Here is a 15,595-nt window from a genome sequence, read left to right on the forward strand (position 1 = left end):
TCAGTTCACCTCCAGTTCCAGCTCTAACCATGGCATGAATGCTTTGAATACAGCTGAAACGCTGCCAGCAACAATGGAAATGTGCTGTTTGCAGGACTCAGTGTACTTCTGCTAAATTAGCACTCAAATCACTGTACAGACATTGTCTGAAGCACAAAGATGCATTCTGGCAAACAAGTTGCCTTACAAGTCAAACTCCTGAGTCATAACCAAAACAGCAGCAATGAGAAAAAGCTTCATCAGTTTCAATATCTTGGTTTATATCTACACATATTCCCTCAGTGGTGGGGTTTTTTTCCCTCTCAGGATGTTTAGTGCTGTTTTTACTAGCATCAGAGAAACAAAAACCATCCAGATTTTGAGCTTGTGTGTACAATACATTTTCTGCCACGTTTCCCACACACAGATGATTTCTGTCCTTTTCATGATGGGCAACCCTGGAATCAGAAGTGTTCCCTCAGCCTCCCCAGCTCTCCAGGCTGACTGGAGACCCTGTCAGGTGAAAAGCATTTGTTTTGTCCATCTAATAAATAATATGATTAGGCACTTAACTGGATGTGTCTCCACCTCCTGGAGACCTGGCTAACACAAGTTAACTGAATACAGACAAATAAACCTGTGCCACAAAAGACTCTCCTCAACCCCATGGGGATAATATAGCTCTTCCTGGCTAGTGTTCAGGCTTTCATTGTGTGCTTTTTCTTTTCTGTCAACATCATAACAAAGAACCGTAATACTGTGTGGGGAGGGAAGCCTAAATTCTGCCACATGATCTCCTAGGTCTGTAGCATAATGGTAGGAAACCTCCCAGTTCTGTAACAAATGCAGATCAGTTAGAAAATCCCTCTTTAGAATTAAGTATGGGAAGAAAAAATACATTCAGTGTTGCAGCTTTAATGTGAGAGAAAAAAACTCTTCCCTCTTTTGTCTTGCTAGTTGTGATTTTTTCTCGTTCTGCTGTGTTCTAGTGTTTTTGAACCAGACTAACACAACCCCCTAGAAAAACGAAGGATCTAGGACAAAAGGTAAGGAGTTCTGGCAACGGACCGAGAGGCAGATTGTAGGTTCTTAATGTCCCTTTTGAGCCTCAGAGTTATCACCACTTTCTAAACAAATGACAAGCTTCACAGTCCTTCTAGCTATTGTTTCAAGTTGCCTGGGAATACAGGCAGAGCAGTCTACGCCGGTGACAATCTGACACTAAAATTAGTCATAATCACTACCACGGGGCCCAACGCGTTTCCTCTGTCTTTAAAGATAAACGTTTGCTATTCTGCTCCACACAACACATAAACATCTTGTTTGCAGATTGGGTGACGTGGCTGCAGAGGGTTTCTGGGGCAGTTGAGAGCCTACTGGGACTTTTCTCCAGTGCTCAGCTGCAGGGGCGTAGTCTGAGCTCCTGCAGAAATCTTTCTTTGGATTTTACGCAGGAAGATCTTTTCATTTCCACAGATGCTACTGTCTTTTCCACCCTCTAGGCACTCTCAACTGTGCCATCGCTAAATGCACTTAAACTGCAGTGTTTGCAGAGGACAGTATCACTTGGGGCAGGAAGTGGAAGTTCATCCCTTAGGAAAGAGCTTGTCATGAATTCGTGAGGAACGGCAGTAACCTGGTAACCGACATATCCATTCCTGTTACATTTTCTAGGTCAGCACAAGTCGTTCTTAAGGGAGCAAACTTAACCAGGCAAGTTGAGAGGGCTGCAGTCCCTCTTCCAAGGAAGAACTGCCCAGGCTTGTGCTGTCATGGCACGTGGTGGTACAGTCCCCATCCCCTCCCCATCCTCTCAGCAGGCTGCTGCACACCCCTGCTTTGCTGTTGACAGAGAGGCTAACGATGATGCTGGTGCCAAGGATCCCATCCGTGGCATCCCACTGAATGAATGCAGAAGGAAGCAGTGACAGTCTGAGTCAGGAGATGGGAGGTGTACATGGAAGGGCACAAGGAACCAGTGGGAAGACACTGCTTGAAATGAGAGGCAGATTCCAGAGCAAAGTGCCAAGCAGAGAGGCAATGCTGGCACTCACCCTAGCCTAACCTTATTATCAGACATGAGAAGGAGTCCATGAGCTTGGAAATACTAAAGAGTTCCCCTCCTACAGACATTCAAGGACAGTGACATACATATAACAACAACATGCTGTGAGCAACAGCACCAGTTGACAGAACTCCCTTTTATCCAGTCGAATCACGCTTTCCTGCAAGACAACAGTGCGCACGTTGCATGTGAATTTGACCACGCCACAATATCTTCTTGGTGTTACCTCTGAAGATACCGTGGGCCACAGTCTTGCCTGTTTTAAAACATAAAGCTTTCATGCCATAAAGCTAAAAAACCCACATTCTGGCAGGGATTACAGGCTGCAATGTATGATGTGCTGATCAACATTCAGTCTTGGTGCAGCATTTTTGGGGCAAAGAGCATCGCTCAGCAGGAATAAACCATGAAAAACACAGGACACATCTTCACCAGTTACTTGGAGTATTTCTTAGCCCACGGTTATCACTAAGTAGGCAACTTCATTTCTCTTGTGCTGAACTTCTCTTTTTGACCTTCTATAAGCTCCCCTGCTTCCTCAGGCCTCAGTTTCCACGTAGAGGATTGAAAGATTCCTTTCACTTGCAGAGATGTTGTGCTGATTAATTAATGCCCAGCTGCACTTTTTAGGCTCTCGAGATGGAAAGTGCAACGTATGTATTTACTTTTAAAACTGTATTTGACTATCTTGCTGAAAAAGACATCATTTGGACCACTGCCAGCAAGGTGGGAAGAGTTCTCAGTGGACACAGGAAACCAGAACTAAGCATATCTTGTGCACTCCAAAAACTCTTGTTCTTATGGGACTAGCCTGATGCTCATTGCCAGAATATCTGTGAAATACCTGCTGTCTCTATCCAGGCTCCATTTTGGATAAATATTATTCAGGGAATAATTGTCACAGCTGCTGTTCAAAGACAGTGGGCCTTCTGTTGACGTCAGTGGTTGTATGAGACAAATTTGGCTTGCTCTCCCATTTTAATGAGTGCATTAGTGTTTGCATCTCCAGTGTGTAACAGTCAGTGTGAAAGCAGGTCAGGATTCAGTTTAAATTCCTCGGCCTCTGCGGCTCTTTTATTTCCTGCTGAAGAGATCAGCTCTTCACCAAAATGTATGTCAGCCTAGCAGAATCAGGGGTGCCATCTGCAGTTAGAAAGCTGGTTTCCACAGAATGATGCCTTTGCTGTCAGTGACTGCATTGCACCTCCTCATGGAGCCACTTGAACGTGAGCCTTCATTTGGAAAAAGAGGGCCTGGTTTATTTGTCAGACACAGGGCAGGGTGAATGCAGTTTTTCTTTTAGTCCACTCATGTAACGACACCCAAAGTGTGTGTGTGTTCTACAGTGAATTTTTGGGTACAAGGAATGTGTGGGTTGAAGGAGTAGCTGAGCAACAGCTGAGAAGCTATGGAAATGAGAATTTTCTTACATCTGAGAGGTTTAATCTTTTCCATGGAGAATAACTCTGCCCTGTTGTAACAAAGCTGAACGAGGGGTTTTTGGACTGTGTATAAACCCTTGATTTTGGCAACTAAGGGCTGACTGGGAAGCTGGAAGCCTTGTGCTGTGCATGCAGTCTGTAAGCCTTTTGTCATTCTGAATGTTGGTTCAAGTAATCTTTCTTTGACAGCTCATTTGCATCTAAGCTATCCCCAAAGAGTCTGAGAGTTTGGAAATAATAGAGATGACATTTGGGTAAGTGTTTAAAAATGCACAGCAGCAGCATGCTCAGAGGCTTGCATTAACAAGCAGGAACAGATCCTGAAAGTGAGCTAGGAAAAAAATGAACTAGCGGATCTGTGTGAATGAAGGAAGCTTCAGTGGGCATCTGATGACTAAGTAGGAGATGTTTTGTGCCAAAACCTGGGAAGGTAAGTGTTACTCGCAGGATGACAGTGCCAGAAAATAGACCAACCCCAATGAGGCTTATGGCTAGGATGCAGTATTGAGCACAGCCCACTCTCAACCTCTGTGAAGTGCTCCATTGAGAAAATTGCTTGCAAATCAGGCTGAATGGCAATGGAAAAGCAGGGCAACAGAATGGTTTCAGTAAGCCAAAAAAATTATGTGATTTTAAATGTTCCTGTCCTCTAGCACAGGCGTGGTGCCAGCAAATCTGTTCAAGCAAGCTTTGAGGATTAGGGAGATGCAGTTTTGCTAGTTCCCAGGCAGTCAATGTCATGTGCAGCTCTGGAAATGTTGCTCAGTACCAGGAGGGTGTATCCTGACAGCAGGAAAAGTGCTGGTGGCTGGTGAGTTTGGGAGAAAGCCACTTATGCCAGGATGGGTACATTACAACTGTCTGGGAGTAGGTAGCTCCATACAACTGAAGCAACACAGAACTGTAGTTGTCATTGTAGGAGCATTAAAGTTCATGAATTGGATTTACCACTGGCTTTTCCGTGATGTGCAGACATTGTAATTTTTACTCTTATTGCTATTGTAGTCACTCATGAGAGAAACAGCTGAGCTGAGGGCCTGGGTTTACAAACATCTCATAAGAGACAGCATTTGCCTGAAAGCTTTTTAGTCCAAATGAAGTGAAGCAAATAAAGAATTGAAGAAGAACTAAAAACCAAGCAAGATGAGAGGAGGAACTGCCCTGAAGTAAAAGGACAAATTAGGGTAAAGCCAGAACTTCCAAGTTCAGCATTGTACAGAGTTCTTCAGTGGATATAAACCCCAACTCAATCAAGGCCTGCATTCTATACTCATTTTGCAAAGCAGAATTGCCTTCATAGGAGGAAAGCAATGTGACACATCAGGCCCTCTGGAGAAAGAGGACAGAAGCACTCAGGAAATTAGCTCCTCAAATGGGCTCTGGAATGTTACAGGAGTATATTATTTTGCCTGGAAGAAGAGAGATCAAAATTAGGCTGTCTACAGGACCTAGCTATGAGCACCAGGGCCTGATGCTGCTAGGAGAGGCACAGGGATACACGATTTATAGCCATAAAATATGGCTCACCCTTGCCCCAACTCCTGCTTGCCTCTGTCTGTTCCTAACAAAACACAGCAGAAACTGCTGAGCATTGGAAATAAGTTTTAAAGGTTGTAGTTTTCAGCCACTTGTCACTCCTTGTTTTCCACATGGCCAGCTGTAGTGAGAACGAAAAAAGTAAACAGCAGAGAACAATTAAATATGCTCCTCCCCATAGAATCCACTGCCCAGAAATACAGATAGAAGTAGCTGGAAATTTCTGAGATACTCCTGGGTGTTTTCTTGAGGTGGTGAGCTGGAGAAATACTTATTTATAATACTTATTTATAAATATTTATTCTTGATCAGGGAATATGGAACCAGAGAATTGACTCACGAGATCCTAGAGCTGCTGAATAGAAGCTGTTTGAAATGCCAAGCCACTGAAGATTGCTGACTGACCAATTCCCTCTTTCTCTATGACATTTGAAAATGAAAAAATAAAACAGGAATTTATTATAAATGAACTAGCAGTTAGAACTGTTAGTGCCATGCAAGGAGGCCTGTAAAGTCAGAGCTAGGAGCCCTAGAAATTATGCTGCTGACAAGCAAGGCCTGGTCAGCCATGCCCTTTGCCTTCACTAACCACTGATCTCTGAGGGATGAAGAGTTCAGTGTGGCTTGAACTCTGACACCTGGCAGAAGCCATGGTGTGTAACAGTGGCCCTGCCTCCTCCTCATATCCCTCAGTAAACCCTAACATTCTTCACCTAAATGCTTAGCAGTCTAAATTGTTTGGTAAGGATAGCTTCACTTTTGAGCAGTAGGCTGAATGTAAGCAGCTCCTATTTGCTGTGGCTTTGTCTCTGTCAAGCATTGGATTTCCCTTGGAAAAGCAGTGATAATTATTGTCCTGCCTCTTGCACATGATCCATTCCCCAAACATTTTATGAGGCCAGGGTGTTTCTCGTAAGCCGAGCACTGTGCTGGGTATGCCTCAGATCCTCAGTGTTTCCCTGACTCTGCAGGAGGAGCCTGGGGGATTTATTTGCTCTATGAATTGCATTTGTATGCTTTATGATCGCTCTGTGCTTCATGCATCAGAGCTTCTCCATGCTCTGTCTTCTTGTCATTATTGTGAAGACAGATGACACTGAGAAGGCACATCCTGTGCACTGGCCAAGTGGTCAAGGTGAGCTGGTTTCTGCAGCAGACAGATAGACCTGTGATAGCACCGTATTGAGCTGCTTTTGATTCACCACCTCAAGAAAGCAATTATAGCTAGCCCACACTGCACCTGCGTGAGCTTTGAGCCAGACCTCTGGACTGTAGCAGAAGTCTGGATGCCCTAATGTGGATGTAGAGTTATTCCTGATTGCATAAACCCTTAAAATAGCAAATTTCTGCCATGTAGCTTTATCTTTCTTCTAGTTCTTGTTGGTTTCTCAGGGAAATGTGTTTGAAGGGCTGCCAGTGATACCCATCTCTTTTTAATAAAGTCAAAGCATCCAGGTATCTTTGTGTGATCTCATTTTCAACCTTTCTGTTTGTTCTCACAAGACTGTAAATATGACTTCAAACCTTCAAGTCTTGTTCCATTCTCATGAGATGACAATCACCCACGAGGGGCTGGGGCACTGGTGGATCAAAACCTACTTGGCCTCTGTCCAAAAATCACTGCTCTGGAGTCCTGTTTGTGAAAAAGGACTAAACCATAGTTGTACTTTTTTCCTGATCTGCTCTAGCTACAACATTAAATATAGTGAGATGATTGCACAGCATGGACAGTTATTATAGTCCTATTTGCCTTTCTGCTGGATGGAAGAATTAAGCTCCTTGAAAAAATTAATGACAATGTTGTCTCAGTCCATTGGAAACAATTAGGAGGGCAAAAGAAGCCGAGATGCAGCCTCCAGTAAGTCAGATTTTCTTCTCCCTTTTTCTTCCTCTCCCTTTAGTTTTTCTTTACAGGGCTTTGCTCACAACATTTTGCCACACTTTTCTTAGACAACTGTTGTGAATTTCGTAAGATGTTTTTATCCCTTCTTCAAGGCTGGTAAGACCAATGACTCAAGGCATCTTATTGTTCTGCACTTCATATCGACCTCATGATTTAATCATTTGACATGGAAACGTTCTTTGTACATAGATACCCTGTTTTTTTTCTATATATAAAACAAATGAGAATCAAAATAACAAAAGGAGAAAACATAACACTGTGAGGAGATTGTCAGACAAGGCAAGACACCAGGCTGCCACTAACAGGGATTATTGATATACTTATGAAAAGAATCCTCTATTTCCATCTCAGTGTACTCTCGATTTGAATGTCATTAAGAAATCCACTGCTTGGTGTTAGGAAAAGACCCCATTAATTATAAATAGACAATCAGCTCTTGATGTTTTTGCAATGCTCAGCATAAAATTAGAGCAGGGATAAACCGTCACGTGCAAAAGCCTCTGGCTTTTGGCTGAGCTTAGGTGTGTCTGGGGTGCTATTGGTGATCTGTGACAGGCAGTCAAGTTATATGATGGATCTGAGGATGGGTTGCTTTCTGACTGACAAACAAAACACAGGTCTTGGGTTAGGCTTTTCCCAGGAACCTCTTTACATACACGTGGTTGTTCATGTGAGCGCTGCCTGTCGTAAAGCGGCAGGAGCACAACCATCAGGAAAAAAATCCTTCAGGTTTTGAGGAAACAACAAGAGGGTATTACAGAAATGGTATGTGCAGGTAAATTTATCACATAGGAAACTCAAAGCCTTGGTTTTAATACTTAAGTACCTCTGAACTTCATGGTCAGCCACCTAATAAACATGGCCTGTGTTCAGCGCAAGGCCAGCAGCAATTCTCCACCTTATGCAGGAAGGACTTGGGCCTTTGTATCAGGAGCCCAGAGGTTGTCTCCACATATCCACGGCTGGCGATGCAGTTGTATCTGCAGAGATACTGTGGCCACGTGATAGTTGTGACTACATTTCATAGTGGAGAGGTAACATAACGAGGCGTCATGACAGGTTCCCATATGGTTCTGCCTCTTCATCGAGCACGAGACTGCATCTGAGTTGGCTATGCATCACTGTTGGCTTCTTCCAAAAATACAGCTGGTCATTAAAGTGACTCTGTTCTTTTTTTGTTGATAAATCAAGTGTTTGTGGGCACGTAGGAAGGCAGGCAAGTGAAACAGAAGGCGGCAAATGCAAACAACACACAGCATGAAAGCACTCGCAGAAGTAGGCCGTGTGTCCCAGCAGTGTTTTTGTTTGTCTTTCATCCCACCATAGTATGTGGGAAAATTGTCCTCATAACGTGCTGAAACCCTGGAGGAACATAGTGGGCTCATTCTTTGAGGGGCTTTCACTGACTGAGACTGCCCTTAACCTTTGGGATGGAAATGCTAACCAAAGAAGGCCTTGAATAGGGATATTGGTATTTCTCCTTGTGTCCACAGATGTGAGAAAAATACCTCAGGCCAAGGTTGCTTCCCCAGTGATACGTTTGCTCAGTTACCTAACAGATCTTGCAGTTGGCAACAGCTACATTTAATTACGACTTCAGCACCAGGGTAATGGGAAAGTGTTCCTCCTCTGCCCTGAGATTCTTAGATGTCAGGCTCATCTGCTGCTCTCTTGCAAATCCCTGTGAAGGTGACTCACAAGCCGGTGCTTCCGGATGCACTGTGCGTAAATACTCCTGGAAGCTACCCAGAAAATACCCTCCAGGAAAATTCCAGAGACACTTTTGATGATTCACTCCGCACTAGTGAGCAACTTAAGTGATGTGAGTGCTGCTTACCCTGTCAGAAAGAGCTTAATCTAATAAGCAAAACAGGAGACTGACTCCCAGCCCTTCTTTTTTTTTTCACTTGTTTCAAAGCCATCTGCTTCTCTGACCTATTTCAGAACATGCAAATCCACAAGCGAGGTGAAATTTCCCATCGACCAGTAGCCTGTGAAATATAATTAGTGTGCTAATTTTGACTTGCAAGCGGTCAGCACGGGCCAGGAGTGCTCATTCAGCAAACACAGTAACGCAATTACAACCAATATCAAGCCCAGCCACGTCGCGGAGATCTGGCAGTGCCTCTGGAAAATGACAGGTAGCTACTTTAGGGTCAGGGAACAGACAACAAAATGCCTGATAAATTGGGGTAGGGTTTTTTTTTTATGTTGCAGAGATGCATTCTCAATAGAAATGGTTTCAGGCAAAAGGAAATGACAGAGAGAGAGCTGCATCCAGGCTGCTTACCCAGCAACACTCAGAAAATGAGAGCTGGTTATGAAATCTCTGCTCCCTTGCGAGGACTTTGCTACCTTGTATGACCTCTGTCAAGTTATGTGCTCCTTCAGCACTGCAGCCTGTCTGTAACGGGGGCTAATGACACTAAGCCTGCTGGATAAATCCCTGTGGGATTTAGGGCTGTGAAGTGCACAGCGCTTCAAGGTATACAACACACCAAATTTGACAGTGCTGGTGACAGGGGTAAGGCTGTGAAGCTGACTCCAAAAAATCGTAGGAACATCCTGCTTATGAGATAATTCCCCCATTGCTTCACAGTGGGATAGAAGAGTGAGATTTAACTCCATTTTTTAATGGAAATAATATTGCTGCTTCCAGTAAAGACAGGACATGGCTGGGTTTTTTTTATTCTTTCAAGAAATTCCTCTAATTCTTGTAATACTAAAGAATGTGTTTTGATGGTGGCAGCAGGTGGTACACGAGCCAAACTCCGTCATACTCGCCCAGCCTCACCAAAGTCCTTGGGAATGCCAGTTTTGTTCATTAGTGTCTCTCACGCTGGTGGTGGGTTCCAGGCTGGGATGCTTGGTAGAGGGAGCTCAGCTCAACAAAGCAAAGCCCCAACTCTCTCATCATAGAATCATTTCAGTTGGAAAAGGCCTTTAAGCTTGTGGAGTCCAACCCCTCCCCTCACACTGCCAAGCCCACCACTGAACCACATCCCTCAGCATCTCAGCTCCACAGCTTTGCAATATCTCCAGGGATGGGGACTCCACCATGTTCCTCGGCAGCTTGGGACAGTGTCTAATAACCCTCTCAGGGGAAAAAGTTCTTCCTAATCTCCAACCTAAACCTCTGCTGGTGCAACTTGAGGTGATTTCCTTTTATCCTATTATTCATTGCTCAGTAGAAGAGACTGACCCGCACCTCACTACAACCTTCTTTCAGGGAGTTGCAGAGAGTGATCGTATCTCCTCTCAGCCTCCTCCATACTAAACAACCTCAGGTCCCTCAGTCACTGCCTGTTAGAATTGTGCTCCAGCCCCTTCCCCAGCTCCAGCCCCTCAGTGTCCACTGGAAGTGAGGTGACCAACCCTGAATACAGCCCTCGAGCTGCAGCCTCACCAGGGCCCAGTACAGGGGGACAATCCCTGCCTTGGTCCCACTGGTCACACTATTTCTGATACAAGCCAGGATGCCATTGGCCTTCTTGGCTACCTGGGCATGCTGCTGGCTCATGTTCAGCTGGTGTTGACCAACAACCCCAGGTCCTTTCCCTCTGGGCAGCTTTCCAGCCCCTCTGCCCCAAGCCTGTAGCAGTGCCTGGGGTTGGTGTGGCCCAAGTGCAGGACCCAGCACTCAGCCTTGTTGAACCTCATACAATTGGGCTCAGCCCATCATTCCTGCCTGGCCAGGGCCCTCTGAAGAGCCTTCCTGCCCTCAAGCAGATCTACACACCTGCACAGCCTTGTGTGACCTGCAAACTCACTGAGTGTGCACTGGATCCCCTCATCCAGGCAATTCATAAAGACATTAAACAGAATAGGTCCCAACACTGAGCCCTGGGGAACACCACTGGTGACTGGCCAACAACTGGATTTAACTCTTCCAGGGAAGCAACACCCTTTGACCTGCTGTGCTCCTTGCCTTGGAAAAGGAGCTACAGCTACTGCTGGTATGTGCATGGTGGGACCTGAGGGAATCAAAGTAGCAACCATTTTGAATGTCATCGCTATGTAAAGATAACATGAAACATACTGACAGAGGGAGGGGGAAAACCCATTTTGTCATACATGCTTAACTTAGCCCAGTGACTAAAACACTAATTCAAATGGTCAGATCTCACTGAAAATCTACTTATTAAAGGCAATTTCTGCCTCCCCTTGGTGTTGGATGTCTGCAGAGCAGGATCTGGGGGCAGATGAAGACACCTTAGGAGTGCTGCTGGATGGAAATGCCAGACAGCACAGTGCTCTCACACTCGTGGAAGAGTGTAAAAGCTGTCCTGCAGGTTTAGGACAGCAATCTGCAGGGCAAATGTGTTTTAACACCCATCTGGGAAAAGCATCCAACATCACATGGCTGCCGTCACGTGGGGACTCCACATAAAAGCAGAATTCAAAGCCAGCTCTTCAGTGCTCAGAATTGCTGCTTTAAGCACAAAGCTGTTTTTCTCCTCCCTCTCCAACACTAACATGTTTTCCAAGTCAGAGACACTTGCATGAGGAAGGGTAGGAAGAAAAATAACCACAACTGAATAAAATATATCTGTCTATATGCACAGATGCATGGATATATGTGAATACATTTATCTATAGAATCTGGATGAGACATGCACAAGGGGTTTGCATAGGCAAGAGTTTTTAGAATGGCAAAACAACATGTTTTTCCTTAGTGTCATTCTCAGAAAAATTTAGTTGAGGTTTAAAAAGCCACTCTCAGTCTGAAACAGACAGGCAACACAGTAAAATAATGAGTGATGCAAATTGGCATCCTTATTTGAATACAGACATAACAATAATTGTTCCCACCTGCTTATATTAAACTGTCTCTGCTGTACAAGATCTTCCATGAGCTGCAGTTCTCCTTTCTTTGGAGCAGTTGTCTGAGCTTGTTTACTATTTATAGCAAAACAATACTGAACATTTTGCTGTCATGTTGGGTCACAGGACAAACATAATGAGAAACAAATGAAAGAGCACAGGCACATAAAACCAAGGGGTCAGACACTGCAACTGACTGGAAATGATTTCAAAAGTCAACATATGCAAGTAGTTAAATGTGGCTTATATTTTCCCTTTAGTCCAAGGTCCTGACTTTCTCAACAGCAAACCCTTGCAAACACCCCCCCTGTTGTTGAGGAGTGAGTGGAGAGGATCAGATTCTTCCCATTTCACTTATTCCTTGGTGCTCATTCCACTTTCTGGGCACACAGTCTTTGTAGCCACCTCACTCCAACTTCCACGAATCTGCCGATAAAACTAAGGGAGGTAATACTGGTCTCCTTCTTCATCTGCATCATTTGTTTTCTGAGCTTTGGGACCACGGTACAATACACCTCCCACAGCACTTTCCTCACAAACCCCTCTCTTGTGGGCCTTTTCCAACAGCCTCACTTTACTTTTGCCTCCCCCAGGAAAAAAGGTTCCAGGTTCTTTGCCTGCAGTTTCTCAGTGTTCCTTTCCCACTGCAAACCTGCCAGGAGGAAAAGCAGGACCTTTTGCTCCAGGAAATGATGCTACTCACTCAAGCTTTACCCAGCTGACAGCCACATTAGCAACCAGCAAGGAGCTCTTGAGCAACCCAAGGCGTCATTTTCATAAAACTGAGCCATTTATTTGTCTAATCCCACTGCACAGCTAAAGCAGCCTGACTGTCCAGGTGGAGCAGCAGGAGCTGCCACACTCCATCTCTGCCAGCTGCTCCCTGTGGCAGTTTGGCATTGCACTGCTTTTGTGTCAAGGAAAATGCCATCAAGGATCATGTCCAGATAAGGAGATAATCGGATTGGTCCTTATGTTTGAGAGAAAAGTCTTGTTATGCCACTGTCACTGTGAAAAAGGCCCCCAGTATGTCCATTTACGCTGGTTTAACAGTGGTTTGGAGAAACTGGGAGTCCAGTGGGTCATAGTAGCATTGCCCCAGCGTATGGTTTGGTGGGATAAGGAAAACAAAGCTCAGAGAATAACTGATATCCTAGTTAATGTCCATGGGAAGACTTGCACAGTAAAATGATGCTTATGACCTCCCTTAGCCCCAAGCAGCTCTGGAGGAAATGCTGATTTTGCAGAGAAACAAACACAAGGCAAGAAGCAAAGATAACTCACCTGCTATGTGCACTGCTGTTGGAACACAAAGCCCCGTCTCTTGTAGGAGAGCACAGCATTTTTCAGAAGATGGAAAGCCCAGGGTAGGAATTACTTGGTGCTTCAACCTACAAACCAGAGGGAAAGAAATGTCTTGGTATTTAACAAAGCCAGGAGACGTGCCTGAACCATGCAGCCGAGGTGCTGGCCCAGATGGCAGCCTCTGTTTCCGGCTCTCAAACTGAAAGTTTATCTGGTTTCACTTCAGTGCCCCTTAGATAAAAGCCAGGACCAAAGTCTAGAGAGATGAAAGAAAGACAAACTTATAAGAAGATCACAAAGAGGAAATACTTGTATTACAAAACCCCTGTTAGGCAGATGGCTAAGAACCAAAAATTCCAGTCCAGACTGGAGTCTGCTGCAGGTTAAGTCACTTACTGCAGACAGAAACAAAAGTTTAGGAGGATTAAACAATTAGCAGGTCACATTTATTGGATGTTGTGCAGGAAACATTGCTATAAATCCCTTCTGGTCTGGGGTGAGGTAGCTACAGACATGTTTCCTCTCAAAGACTTCATAGATTCGAGAACAATGCTAACAAAATCCCAGGATTACTGACAGTAGTTTAGATCCCTTTTTGGCTTTTCCCTCCAAAGACAGAGCAGCATCACCACTTTTGGGCTACACATCTGGAAGGCCAGCTGTCTTTTGCCGCTGACAGTTCATCAGAGATCCAAGTGACCACACTGTGGCATCTCATGTTTTAAAGAACATAGCAGTGTCCCTCACAAAAAAAGGCAAAGGTTATAGGCAACTGTGGGGATTTGGGGATGTGGCTTGAAGAGTGGAGAAAATATTGCTATGTAGCAAAGAGCATAGCAGTGTGCAGACCGGGGGTGACTTAGAGTTGAGGAAGCTGCATGATCCTGGGGTTTGGTGTCAAGAAATGGAGAGTGCAGAAAAGGACACTGAAGCATGAGACTGAGCCAGGAGAGGTAAGCAGGGCAGGGGTTTGTGGAGAGAGAGGGAACAAGGAGACAACAGGTGAAGAAATTGGTGGCTGTGGAGGGCACAAGACCATGGTGAAGCCAGAACATCACACCTTCAGAAATTAGAGAATGCTGTGCAAGATATGAGAGAGAACAATACACAGGAGAAGCCATAACTCAGGGCAGGAGCTTTACCTTGGAGGCTGCCTGGAAACTGAAGTTTTCACCTAGTGATGGTTTGGCGACAGAATTATCACTGAGTTTATAGGTTTCCCTTGTAGTTGCTTCTTCAACAACCTGCCAAACTTTCTGAAAATGCCTTTTTCCTATGACTGAAACTTTTCATGTTTGCACTGAAGCAAAAACTCTGTGTGCCTGTGTGAATTTCTGAATCTGTTTTGAGGGTAAGACATCATTCCTACCACAACTCATAAGCTGCCCAGAGCTACCAACACCCCACCAAAGTAAATTTTCACAGGTAAATTAACCTCACTTAGGAGAAATGTATTTTGACAGGGCTGCATAGAAAAGGGAGTTTGCAACTGTGTGGGGAACAGGAGAAAAGACCTTAGAGAAAGCATCTTGCTCATAGATAACACTTCTTAGTAGGTCTCCAGTAAGGTGGTGGGGAAGCTGCAGAGTGTTTCAGAGGTACAGCACAGAGTGTATTTCACAGATACAACAGTGCTGGGCAAGAACAGTCTCCAAGGAAAAAATGTGCCCCAGTGCAATTGTAAAGAACTCAAGTCTTTGGAAGAAATCCAGGCAGATGAAACACAGCTGAGCATGGGCTGTGAGCGTTGTCTTTGCACCACCAAAGCAAGGTTGTTTCTCTGTGGCTGTGACTGGTATGAGATGAAGGAGGTTTTGGTTGCCTGGAGTTGTTAATTTAACGTTTGCATAGCCAAGAGTGAGAAAACAAACATGTCACACTGCTGTTTATTATTAAAAACTACAGCAAGGTATTTGATTTTCAGGGAATTGCCCTTTATCTTCCTGTCACTTGTTCCTTACCCTTGTTGGTTTCTCTTCCTATTGATCACATGTTCCCCTCTAGCTCAAGGATATGATTTTTCAGGACAACTTAGAGCTGTGCTGCTGATTCCATATTCAGTAGAGCCCACTCTGGTGCTGGTGTTATTCTGCCTCTTCCCAGAGCTACTGAGCTCCCTGCTACATAGAGAAAATGTTGCCTACAGTAATGACCTTGTTTTGCAGGACATGGCAGTGATTTGGAGGGAATCCTTCTGCTAGGAAGAAGACTTGGGAACCTGCACAAGATCATGGTCTTTCAGGCAACAGTGTCCATTGGGGCAATACATTTGTGTCTCTTTTTCCTTCCAAAAGTTTTTCCAGGCCTATCATTCCTACCTGGCTCAACTTCAAGAAGGGGCTGATGATAATTATTCTTAGAGCAATTCTCTTGCATTCTCTCTGCTTTAAAAATGATCAGGAAAGAAAGACACAGTCCTTTTCTTCCTGTTGCAGCAGAGGGGTTGTTCACTCAGGGAACAGAAAAACTGTTGCCGTTTACTTCCTCAGCACCAGGGGAGGTTCAAATGCAGATCTCCCCCAGGGCAGGAGGAGGTGGCAA

The sequence above is a fragment of the Colius striatus genome, chromosome 4 (assembly GCF_028858725.1).
Source record: "Colius striatus isolate bColStr4 chromosome 4, bColStr4.1.hap1, whole genome shotgun sequence".
Taxonomy (NCBI): domain Eukaryota; kingdom Metazoa; phylum Chordata; class Aves; order Coliiformes; family Coliidae; genus Colius; species Colius striatus.